At 35.2% G+C, this 13,607-nt stretch overlaps 1 long non-coding RNA gene across 1 annotated transcript; it reads left to right on the top strand.

Annotated features, from left to right (window-relative positions):
- The first annotated feature begins 259 nt into the window (after positions 1-259).
- LOC127879161 (uncharacterized) lies at positions 260-13,256 on the top strand. Its single transcript, XR_008048944.1, has 3 exons — positions 260-563; positions 10,334-10,446; positions 10,906-13,256. It is a non-coding gene; the product is annotated as an uncharacterized LOC127879161 (long non-coding RNA).
- Positions 13,257-13,607: the final 351 nt, after the last annotated feature.

Below are 13,607 nucleotides of genomic sequence, written 5' to 3'. Positions count from 1 at the left end.
ATTGTAAGTTAACTTATAATATTAAGCATATACTATACTCGTTAAGGATTGACGTTAAACAATCTAGACCAACATTACTAATAATTGTCCTCTATTATAAGAATGTCTATATATATATATATATATATATATATATATATATATATATATATATATATATATATATATATATATATATATATATATATATATATATATATATATATATATCAACGTTCACAGCTCGCGACCATGGCATGTTAGGTATAAACTTCTCCAACCCATGCCATTGTCTACAAGGAACAAGCTGTAGCTTTGTTACATAACATGGTCCTAATTACCCATGTTCGCCATGGTGAGGTCAAAGTAACTGTAGCGTGGGTAAGATTTCAAAATCGAATGCTCACACCTATGCTACGTTCCTACATGTGTGTTTCAGATGAGGTATCTATTTCTACAACAGAGCGTCCAAAGAATCATTCCGACAAGTATTACATCGCTTTATTAGCTGTGTCTTCAGTCCTTGGAATTGTCGTGGCGGCTGTAATTGTATTTATTGTGGTATACATCCGAATACTTCGTCGGTAAGTTCAAGCAAATACATGTGTATAAATTTTGCGATAAAGCAATCAATAAAAGATATTATGTTAGGATTAAAAGATATCGATCGGATTCAATTTTGAATTGCAATTTTATTGATATGAATTTTCACACTAAAATACTTGCATATTAACACTTGTATGAATTTATAAACATCATACTATATATATATATATATATATATATATATATATATATATATATATATATATATATATATATATATATATATCATATATATATATATATATATATATATATTATCTATATTAATCTATTATATATTATATATACCAGAAGAGAGAGAGAGCGAGCAGAGGAGGGAGGAGGGAGGGAGGGGAGGGGGAGGAGGGAGGAGGGAGGGAGGAGGGAGGGAGGGGGGATGGGGGGGCGTGACGGGCGGGAGGGAGGGCGTGTGCTTGCGGGAGGCGGGGGCCCTCGCGCTCGAGCGCGCGCAGAGCGCTCGAGCCTAAGCTGCGCTGCGCGCCGCTCTAGTCTCCGCGCGCGATGCTATCTACTTCCGCGAATCGCGCCGAGTCAGAGAGAGACGACGATAGACAAGAGACAAATAGACAGCGAAACAGAGAGACCGAGAGACAGAGAGACAGAGAGACAGAAAGACAGAGAGAGATCTTAATATAAATACAAATCTGATCTGTATACTGAGACTCGTGATAAATATCAGCAAATGATGTCATAACTATAAAATGATATTTTTTTAACCTATCCATAATGTAAAGCGCTTCATAATAATAAACACGTCCGTGTATTCACGTGGTTTTTATATATTAGGTATTCTAAAGGTACCTCGTTGACATATTGTTTTAATTAGACATGGTAAACTGTATGTAAATATATCGCTTGGGTCGCGACTTATTTTCAGTGAAATGCATGGATTAGTTCATTAAAATTCGCGTTTTGCTTAATTCAATTGCGCCTTTACCGCCAATTAGTCTGTTAATCAGGTAATGCACATTATGTATTTTATACTCAACGTTATTCAAGCTCAGCAGATTAAGTCCATTAATCAAGAAATCTTTCAGTTTGTGATGCAAACTCTAAATTCGGCACATATACTCTTCAGTAACTATCGATTTGATAAAGCACGTTAACCAATACAAATTTCAAAATGGCGTCCGTTTTCAAGATGGCCGCCATCAGGATTGAAAAATGAAAAAAAAAGAAACGAATTCTCTGAAAGGTATTACTGCTGTGAATATTACTTGATTTTGATTTCGTACACAACAATTTGACTAGTTTGAATTTAAATTCAGACATTGTTTAAGTTTAATATAGTACACACAAATCCAAAATGGCTTAAAAAATTGCCGCCAAGATCTGATCATAGCTATGTAACCATCCACTCAAATTTGATGAATTTGGTGTCAATACCCAGGTTTCAGGCGGCAAAGAACACATTTAATTCGTCAGACTAAGTGTAGGTTAATAATGTCACACAGAAATCCAACATGGTGTCCAAAATGGCTGCCAAGATGGCCGCCAAAACATATTTATGATCATAACTATGTTACTTTCCACTCAATTTAAGATCTAGATTTTGGTGTCTATAGATAGGTATCAGGGGGCAAAGAAAACATTAACGTCATCAGACATTTTTTAAGTTTATTATATATCACACAAATCCAAAATGGCCGCCAAGATGGCCGTCAAAACCTATTTATAATAATAAAATATGTAACTGTCCACTCAAATTTGATTAATTCGGTGCCTATACCCAGGTTTCAGGGAGAAAAGAACACATAAATATCACATTTATATCATCAGACAAAATGTAAGCTAATTTTGTTACACAAACATCCAACACGGCGACCAAAATGGCCATTAACATAATACGAAGGACAACAAGTCCATAACTTGTTACTCAAAAGTTATGGTTGTTATGTAAAACGCCATAGTTTAGGAGACAAGGAACACTGTAATCGAGTTGAGGTTATCATTAAACAGTTGAACAATCATAAACTCCAATTTATGACATTTGGAAGAGAGAATGAACTAGCACATGACTTCAAAATCGGATCAGGTTTAACTAACTTCTGTAGACTTCATTTTTTACCGTTGCTGAAATTCATTGAATATTAATTACAGCCTGAATAAGCATCAGTTCTTCCAAAAGGTTAATATTATACACTTTGTGTTCCTTTGACTATTTATTTACATCTAAGCAGAAGTAGATGGTCTTATTGTCCCTTTCGGAGTAATGCAGGATCTAGATGAGCAAATCTGTATCCTCGCCCACCAACTGTGTGGGGCTACGACGGGATCGTTATACTGTTTCTTTAACAATTTCAACGTCTGCATCCACTGAAGACAGAACAAAATAGCATCCCATTTAAGGCAGAGCTGTGCTGATCAGAGCCATCATGCCGGCCTTGTTTCTGTCACGAGACAAAAATTCTTCTTTTTTACATGAGCATTCTGTTGCTTTGCTGAAAATCACAATATGATTCACGTTTGTTTCATCGTCTCCGGTGCGTGTTGTCTTTGTTATAATAAACGTCTTCGTAGCCATCGAACCCCACTTTCGCTTGTCCGTAATGCATTTTCTATGAATCTACATACGACTCGGCTATATAAGTCGCCCTTCTCCATGGTTAAGGATTCAGCAAAGTGCCACCATCAAGCATCTGTTTCATTAATACAGTTCATCTCAGCCTCATATCGTGGGCTTAGCGCAAAACGGTTGTAACTCACAATTTTACCAAAAATCATATTTTTTCATTTTTCATGTTGTTTTGTTTTACTTTACACATCCTAAATAGATATTAAGATTATATTCTGAAAATTTACCCATGAAAACATGTATTTGGCTTATGGTTGTATCTAATTTTTGATAATTTTTGTTATGCAAAACAGTTGTATCTCAAGTTACAACCTTTGAGCACAAAAAAATACATTGTTTAAAATGTTGGAACGGAAGTAACTCATCTTTACATCTTCAGTTTATGACATCATAATTATGACATCACTATTTGATTTGCTTGCCATGTGGGCCTTGACATTCTAAAGGTTGTTTTAATTTTTTTTTATTCTCAAGAACATACATAATTACCTTTACATCTTTCTTAAATCATTTAATATTTGTATTGTAATTATTAAAATTCAACAGAGTTAAAGTCAAAACAAGTTTATCTTATCAGCTTATTTTAATTAAAAAAATAATGAACTTTAATCCTCTTTCTGAATTCAAATACAAACTATTGAAATATAATTGTGATAAAAGAAAAATGATAAGACAGAAACTAGAACAAAATGTGATTGATCTTTTTCCTACCTTGTGAGCATCATTGTTATAATTGTCTCAGTCTGACATGCTACACACTGGTACCATTGTCTCAGTCTAAATTGCTACGTACTGGTATTATTGTCTCAGTCTGACATGCTATTTACTGGTACAATTGTCTTAGTCTGACATTCTATATACTGGTACCATTGTCCCCATCTGACATGCTACGTACAGGTATACTTGTAACAGTCTGACATGCTATGTACTGGTACCATTGTCACGGTCTCAGATGCTACACACTGCATGGTACCATTGTCACAGTCTCACATGCTACATACCGGTATAATTGTCACAGTATGACAAGCTTCTTACTGGTACCATTGTCACAGTCTGACATTCTATCCACTGGAACCATTGTCACAGTCGCAGATGCTACGTTCTGGTACCATTGTAACAGTCTCACATGCTACATACTGGTACTATTGTCACAGTCTAGCATGCCATGTACTGGTATAATTTTCACAGTCAGACAAGCTACATAGTGGTATGATTGCCACAGGCGCACATGCTCCATACTGGTATAATTATAACAGTCTGACTTGCTACATACTGGTACCATTGTCACAGTCTGACATGCTACATACTGGTACCATTGTCACAGTTGCAGATGCTACGAACTAGTACCCTTGTAACAGTCTGACATGTTACATACTGGTTACATTGTCACAGTCAAGCATGCTAAAAGCCTATGTACTGGCATTATTGTAACAGTCTGACAAGCTACGTAGTGATACCATTGTCACAGTCTCACATGCTAGCCACTGGTATAATTTTCACAGTCTGACAAGCTACGTAGTGGTATGATTGCAACAGCCGCACATGCTCCATACTGGTATAATTAAAACAGTCTGACTTGCTACATATTGGTGCCAATTTGTCACAGTCTAACATGCAACATACGGATATTATTGTCACAGTATGACAAGCTACATACTGGTACCATTGTCAAAGTCTGACATGCTACGTACTGGTACTTTTGTCACAGTCGCAGATGCTACGTTCTGGTACCATTGTAAGAGTCTCACATGCTACATACTGGTACTATTGTCACAGTTAAGCATGTCATATACTGGTATAATTGTAACAGTCTGACAAGCTACGTAGTGGTACCATTGTCACAGTCTCACATGCTGAATACTGGTAAAATTTTCACAGTCTGACAAGCCACGTAGTCCTGGGTACCATTGGCAAAGTCCGATAGCTAGATACTGGTACCATTGTCACAGTTGCATATGATTCATACTGGTACCATTGTAACAGTCTGACATGCTACATACTGGTACCATTGTCACAGTCTAGCAGGCTATGTACTAGTATAATTGTAACAGTTTGACACGCTACGTAGTGTTACCATTTTCACAGTCTCAAATGCTACTAACTGGTATAATCTCACAGTCTGACAAGCTTAAGAGTGGTACCATTGTCACAGTCTCAAATGCTACCCACTGGTATAATCTCATAGTCTGACAAGCTACATAGTGGTACCACTGTCACAGTCTCAGATGCTACGTACTGGTACCATTGTCTCAGTCTCACATGCTACGTACTGGTTAAATTGTCACAGTCTGACATGCTACATATTGGTACCATTGCCACAGTCTAACATAATACATACTGGTACCATTGTCACAGTCTGACATGCTATGTACTGGTACTATTGTCACAGTCTGACATGCGACATACGGGTACCATTGTCACAGTCGCAGATGCTACGTAATGGTACCATTGTTACAGTCTGACATGCTTCATACTGGTTACATTGTCACAGTCTAGCATGCTATGTACTGGTATAATTGTAACAGTCTGACAAGCTAAATAGTGGTACCTTTGTTACAGTCTCACATGCAGCAATTATGCTACCTACTGTATAATTTTCACAGTCTGACAAGCTATATAGTGGTACCATTGTCACAGTCTCAGATGCTTCGTACCAGTACCATTGTCACAGTCTCAGATGCTATGTACTGGTACCATTGTCTTAGTCTCACATGCTATGTACTGATATAATTGTCACAGTCTTCCATGCTTAATATTGGTACCATTGTCACAGTCTAACATAATACATACCGGTACCATTGTCACAGTCTGACATGCCGCATAGTGGTATAATTGTAACAGTCTGACAAGTCATGTTGATGAATGATCTTACTTTTGCTGTTATACCCAGTAAAAGCGTTTATGGTATCAAATCTTTAGCTATTAATTCTTTTATGTTAAATAACTGCAGACCAAATTGAACAAAGTAACAAGGGAATTATTGTGATGCTAAAATATGTTTGAATACAAGTACATACTTGGAAGTCACAATTCTATTTTCCAAATCTCAATTCTACCTTTTTGAAACAAAATTAACTTGTTCTACAACTTTCTTTATTGTTAATTTTATTAATTTACCTATGTTCAACATAGTGTTAAATTCCTTTTTATTCATTAAAGAATCAAGTGAATGAACCGTGAAAAATAATTATATTCTTTATAATTAATTATAGTATTATATATAAGCATTATATACAAATGATGTACATGAACGGCAGGAAATAAGTTAATTAATTAATTAAGTTGGCTTGAGTAAAAAATCTTTTAATACTAGAAATATTATTTTTCGCTTCTTTAATTGCGAGACTGCAGTATAAAATCACAAACTGTTTCGGTAATGAATAATAAAGGATAAAATAAATACCTCAAAGTTTGAATCTTAGCTGATCATGTAGATCTCTAGAATAGTTTTAGATGATTAAAAAAATCGTTTAAAGATCTCATTTAATTTAATTTATTAAAGTAAACAACAAATTATATTATAAAAAACGTATATCAATAATGTGTGGAATAATTATGAATACATTTTATACACCATACTAAAATGATTGTATTTGTTCAAAAAAGTGTTTTATGATTGTTGAAAGTTTATGGTAACTATAATAAGTTTTGCTTTCTTTTACTAATAATGAAGAATAAAGAGTACATGATGAGATACTTCCATTTAACACACAAATAAATATTAAAATCTGCCCAAATTAAAAATGGAAAACAGTTGTAACTTGAGTTACTTCCCTATTGCATAAAAATAATAAATGAAATTTCACAAAATGTAAGGTGGAAAATGGTTGTAACTTGAACATGTTCAAATATCTCTTTCCATAATTATTCTACAGATTGGAAATGAGTCTTTTAACACTGCTTGGAACTAACCAAATATATGCTTTTTTAATAAAATTCAGCAAGATATGTTTAAAAAAATTGGGCAGTTTTTTGTCTCTCCTGTAAAATTTCAAAAAATGGAGTTACAACCGTTTTGCGCTAAGCCCACGATATGATGTGTCTTTAGCATACTCTCAAATTACCTGAGCTATCTGAGGCTTATCTGCTGTACACAGTACGTTCTTGGTTTCAAAGAAGGCAGCAGGATGGGAGCACAGTTCAAAAGACAATACGACTGCAAGGGAAGGATCTCCAGATTTCTACACCACCATGAAACGCTGGAACAAAAGAGCAGGATAAAAAGCACGGTCAGAAGCGATCTTAACAGCCAAGCTATCCCCAAGAGCTTTGGCTCTGTATTTTCTCGTGAATGTATAAGCAAAGACCGACTTTCATGATATATCTTATGATCGTTTTCCCAACCGCCTCAACAGCATGAACATTCACAACTGACCCAGGCACTATCTTATTGACCATGTTTCTCAGAGTAGGGTCAGCTGTGTATGGTGAGCAGGTTGTAATCTGTGTCTGCATTTTCTATAGATCAAAAAAATCCCCTTTGATGCTCGCCTCAGTTGAATCTGTGTGTTGTGGAATTAAAGTATAGGTCAGATGTGTGAAATCCTGCATCCCACTGTTGTGCTCGGATGATGCAGATAGGGTTCAAGGGGTTTGCATTTCCTCGGACATTTCACTGCCGCGAGTTATATCGCATGTGCTCTATAAACACATCATCAATGTGTGCTCAATGACAAGATCACGTCCTAGCCCAGCATAGCACTGATGGCTCCTACGAACAACGTGAAAGCCAATACCGAACTTTCGATAAACGTCTGGCTGCGTTTCCTCTAGGTCGCTTATTTGCATCAAAGATGGATAACTACTGCCTACTAATGCATCAGCCAACACCCAGTACGATATGCTTTAATCAACACCCTTCAATTGTTAATCATAAACTGATAATTCAGCCATACTATGCTTGTCTTTGAGGTCTGGGCAAGTTCATATTTCTTCTTCTCTGTAACACTCTCGGGTTTGATATAAATCGCATAACATATCATCTGCTAGCGTCATTTTGCATCTAAGAAGGGAAGAGTACAAATCCTTTGCATGATCCAGCAGTATCTGAATGTCTGGATTTTCCTTGGTCATTTTGGCTGTAAGCTGGCTGTGTATGCAGTTTTCAACAATACGATGATCCCGTGAATCCCTCTGGACAATTTTTCGTGTCACAATGTGCACAATTTTGCGCATTTTTTCTATACACTGCCTCAAGTATGTTTTTGTGAGCGGTTTCTGCCATGAGGGATCCTTTGCCCCCGTCCCCCTCGCAAGTTTATACGTTTATGAAACATCCCAAATATTCTAATCAACACTTTAAACTACTTTGTGGCGCATTAATGATGATATTGGCAGCCTTCCAATACAAGGGTTGGTCAAACGTTACAATGGTGTGAAGGTTGTGGCAAGGTGGCAAACTAAGGCTTATGTTGACAGCATGCACGCTTTGTCCCCATTGTACATATTAATCATAGGCAAGAATTTGAATGACAATTGCAGCCCAGGGTACTGTATTTTCTGGTGCAAGATACGCATCATTCCCTGCAAAATCAGTGTTGTCTTAAGCTGAAAAATATCGATCCTCTTGTCGAAATCAAAAAATCACGGCAGGTCCAAACTATGGCGTTTCACGTGACAAAACATCACGTCAAAAGTAATTGATTTGTGGTCCTTCGTATTGTGTCGTTTGACGCCATGTGAGATTTCTGTGTACCATATTACAGTTAAACTATGTCTGATAATCGTAATGTGTTCTTTGCCCCTCGAAACCTGGGTATAGACACCAAAATCATCAATTGTGAGTGGAAAGTTACAAAGTTATGATCATTAATAGATTTTGGTGGCCATCTTGGAGGCCATTTTGGACGCCATGTTGGATCTGTGTGTAATATAATAAATTTAAACTATGTCTGATGATCTTAATGTGTTCTTTGTCCCTTGAAACATATGTATAGCCACCAAAATAATCAAATTTGAGTGGATATTTATATAGTTATGATCATTAATAGGGTTTGGCGGCCATATTGGCGCCCATTTTAGACGCCATGTTGGATTTGTGTGTACTTTTGTAAACTTAAACAATGTCTGATGATCTTTATGTGTTATTTGCTCCTTGAAACCTAGGTATAGACAACAAATTCATCAAATTTGAGTGCATAGTTACATAGTTATGATCATTAATATGTTTTGGCGACCATCTTGGTGGCCATTTTGGACGCCATGTTGAATTTGTGTGTAATATAATAAACTTAAACAATGTATGATGATCTTAATATGTTTGTTTGCCCCTTGAAGGCTATGTATAGCCACCAAAATAATCAAACTTGAGTGGATATTTACATAGTCATGATCATTTATAGGTTTTGGTGGCCATCTTGGCGGCCATTTTGGACGACATGTTGGATTTGTGTGTACTGTTATAAACTTAAACAATGTCTGATGATCTTTATGTGTTATTTGCCCCTTGAAACTTAGGTATAGACAACTAATTCATCAAATTTTATTGTATAGTTACATAGTTATGATCATTAATAGGTAATTGGCGGCCATCTTGGCGGTCATCTTGAAAAAAACAACTTTCCGGAGGTCCGATTGTGGTAAACTTTTGATATCTTTTAAAGGACCTTCTACCCTAACAGGATCAGTTAAAATACCCTTTGTAGCAATTTTTGGGTGGTTGAAGGTATTGTTTTTCATATATTGACCCAACTAGAACTTCTTGCTAAAAACAGAGTATTGGCGGCCATCTTGAAAAAAATTCCGACATTTTGAATTTTCAAGTGGCTAACGTTCTTTTTAAAGGAAGGTGTACCTAAAGATAATTTATGCCAAATGTCATGCTTGCATCACTAAGTGAAAGATTTTTTCAATAATCAGCGCAGCTATTCTTGATTATATGAGTGCTTATCTGAACATTTGTTATAGAAATACACAATCCTGTCCTACATTTATATTCTACATACCCATCGATATTGTTTATGTTGAAATTAATGTGTTCAGAGTGAGCAATTGTGTATACAATTTTTGTTAAATTGTCAATAGTGCAGATTTTCTGAGTGATATTAACCGTGTCGAGTATTAAACTGCCGAGCAAACCATGTACACACACTTTTTAAAAACAAACTAAGTTTTCCATACCTAACGTCATGTAAAGCATTTAAAAGGTTATGACAGATGTTCTCCATATTCAAGATCTGCTGGCGGAAATGGTACTCACATACAATCTTCTTCTAACGAAATGTACGACGACATGTCTCAAACGACAAGAAACCCTAGCAACTATGACTGCCTTCAAATGCCAACCAGTGAGTATGACATCTTTGTACTTGAACTCTGAATCTGATTAAAAAAAACACGCGCTAATTGATTTAAAGAACAAGATTAACATGCACAATCAAATGGTACCTTATGCTTATATAATTTAAATGATAACGTATGCATTATATGAATGTTACAGAGGTATTAACACTGTTATTGTATAAAAACAGATAAGACACAAAATTAACGTGTAGTGAAAAACATATTATTACCGGGTAAATGATGTTTTCGAGTCAACAAAAATACTTCTTTATTGAAATAAGTTATACAATTTATAGGTACCTATAAACAAAGAGGTTCAAACATTTACAAAGTGAACAGACAGCTCAACCAACAAGAAACAAACTTACCATTAGCACGAGGTCGTTTATTTAAGGGCGGTGACCAACTTCTTTATAGTAAATCACATTACAAAAGCATGAGAATTAGTACTTTTTTTATTACAGTTGGACAACCTGGACCCCAATAGAATGTAAACGAACGTCATTTAAACGAGTGGTCAATACTTAAAAAATACTTGTAAATGTTTCCTCTCCCGGTGTAAAAAAAAATACAATAAGTCATCGATGTATGTTAGTATTTTCTTAAAGAGATTTTAACCGCTGAGTTATCATACAGCTGTGTTATCAAATTTGTAAATTTTCACGTGATCTTGGTCGTTATGCATCAACTGACCATAATAACTGCGAAAGTTTGGGGCGAGACAAGTTACACAAGCAAATTCTTCAAAAACCTCCACACTACAGAAGTAAGTTCTGACGCACGGTTTACCTGAGGATAAAAAGGACGGACACAGTAAATAAAGATTAATCTGAACACCCATGCGGAGACAGATAATACCGGTATTTCAAATCGGACATCTGAAAATGATATCTTTGTACTCTGTGACAGACACATAGATTATGAGGACTAAACAGTCAAGAAACAGGAGTTAAGTGTCATGACAAAATATATTACCTACATTATTTCAAAATAAACTTGATTTCATACAAACCTGATGTTCTTTTACACTATAAACATACCAATCATCAAAGTTATAAGTAAATATATTATAATTCAAATACAATTTTATTTTAAGTTGATTGATATAATAGCAAGTGAATAATTTTTAAAAATATTTTTATCATTGTATGTTCAAAGAATAAGTCAAGGCATGTAACAGTAAGATCATATGATATGTATATTTTCATGGAATATATTAAACAAGTTTATTTAAATGCAAATTATTAAGTATGGCATCACTTATCATGTTATGTTCTCGGAAGTATCTATAAATAATGTTTTTAGCAACAATCGTTTAGAGAAAATGCGCGCATATATTTTTACATTAGTTTATATGTTAGTAAGTAAGTGTTACATTATATCGATAATATTCTATTTTATAATTTTGCATAAGATTTCTTAAAATTCTGTGTCAAGCAGATACATTTACATTAAACATACGCATCAGATTGAACCAATTTAAACAATAAAAACAATGAATAACCGTATTCAGTATAAATATTTTGATCAGAGCTTGTACGTAACATATGTTAACAAAGTATAATATGTTTAAAGGAGAACTGCATGCCATATTCCAATATGTTTTTCAATACATCTTGTCGATGTTTGTAAACATTTTATAATATATTATTTCATCTGTATAGTATTACTTATTGGGTAGTCAATTTATTTGTGTGTATGTGTATATGTGTGTTCTCTTGCACTTAAGGAAGACTTACAGAATTCAAAGCATATGAACACCAACGAGTAGTTGGGACGTATTTACGTTTCGTAATTTCTTGTATAAATGCCAGTTGTTGTTTTTATCAATGAATACATAACCGTTATCTGTGAATCCTTCAGTCGAATAATGACAGCAAGCGTAAGCGTTAATAATACGATTAGCCGTCTATTAAATACAATCTGGTTTTCATATCGCTTGTGCATTTTATTTAAAGAGACATAATGTGCTCATGGTGAGCTTTTGTGATCGCCTTTTGTCCGTCGTGATGCGTCAACATTTGCCTTGTTAACACTCTACAGCCGTACAGGCCACATTTATTGCCCAATCTAAATGAAATTTGTCAAAAGATTGGTCTCAAGGATATTTTGGATGAGTTCAAAAATGGTAACGTTTGCTTGAAAAGACCGTTCATAAAAAACAGTCAATAGTGTATTACCTGTTTTTATTTTTATTTTTTTATATCTTTTGCTTTTATTCAATTTTAAATTTGCATTTTGATTTTTTTATTATGCCCCTCTTCGAAGAACAGGAGGTATGTTGTTCGCTCATGTCGGTCGGTCGGTCCGTCCGTCCACCGAATGGTTTCCGGATTATAACTCAAGAACGCTTACGCCTAGGATCATGAAACTTCATAGGTACATTGATCATGAGTGGCAGATGACCCCTATTGATTTTTAGGTCACTAGGACAAAGGTCAAGGTTACGGTGACTCGCACAGAAAAATGGTTTCCGGATGATAACTCAAGAACGCTTAAGCCTAGGATCATGAAACTTCATAGGTACATTGATCATGACTCGCAGATGACCCCTATTGATTTTCAGGTCACTAGGTCAAAGGTCAAGGTGACTCGACACAGTAAAATAGTTTCCGGATGATAACTCAAGAAACTTACGCCTAGGAGCATGAAACTTCATAGGTACATTGATCACGACTCGCAGATGACCCCTATTGATTTTCAGGTCACTAGGTCAAAGGTCAAGGTCACAGTGACAAAAAACGTATTCACACAATGGCTGCCACTACAACTGACAGCCCATATGGGGGGGTCATGCATGTTTTACAAACAGCCCTTGTTTATTTTTATTTTGAGTCATTTTGTTTCACACTTGATATTTTGTTCGATTAGGTTTCTTAAAATACATTTCAAACATGACATATGCTAATGCATGAATAAACATTTCGAATTCAATAAAAAAAAGCAACAAGTTGCTGTTGAAATTTAAAAAAATAGTATCTTATTTTTGTTCAACCATGTTTTGTATATTGTGTGCTTTCTTTATGTAGTAACCTGTGCAGACCGTCTACATTTTAGCTCAACCGAGTTTTTATTAAAATTCTATTATTTCTATTAAATTGATATACAACTGAGGTATTTTATTCAGTGTGATATGAACTTGATCCATGCATTGAAGTTTGATTTT

This window comes from Dreissena polymorpha, chromosome 4 (genome assembly GCF_020536995.1).
Source record: "Dreissena polymorpha isolate Duluth1 chromosome 4, UMN_Dpol_1.0, whole genome shotgun sequence".
Classification (NCBI taxonomy): Eukaryota; Metazoa; Mollusca; class Bivalvia; order Myida; family Dreissenidae; genus Dreissena; species Dreissena polymorpha.
This window is presented reverse-complemented; position numbering and strand designations above follow the sequence as displayed.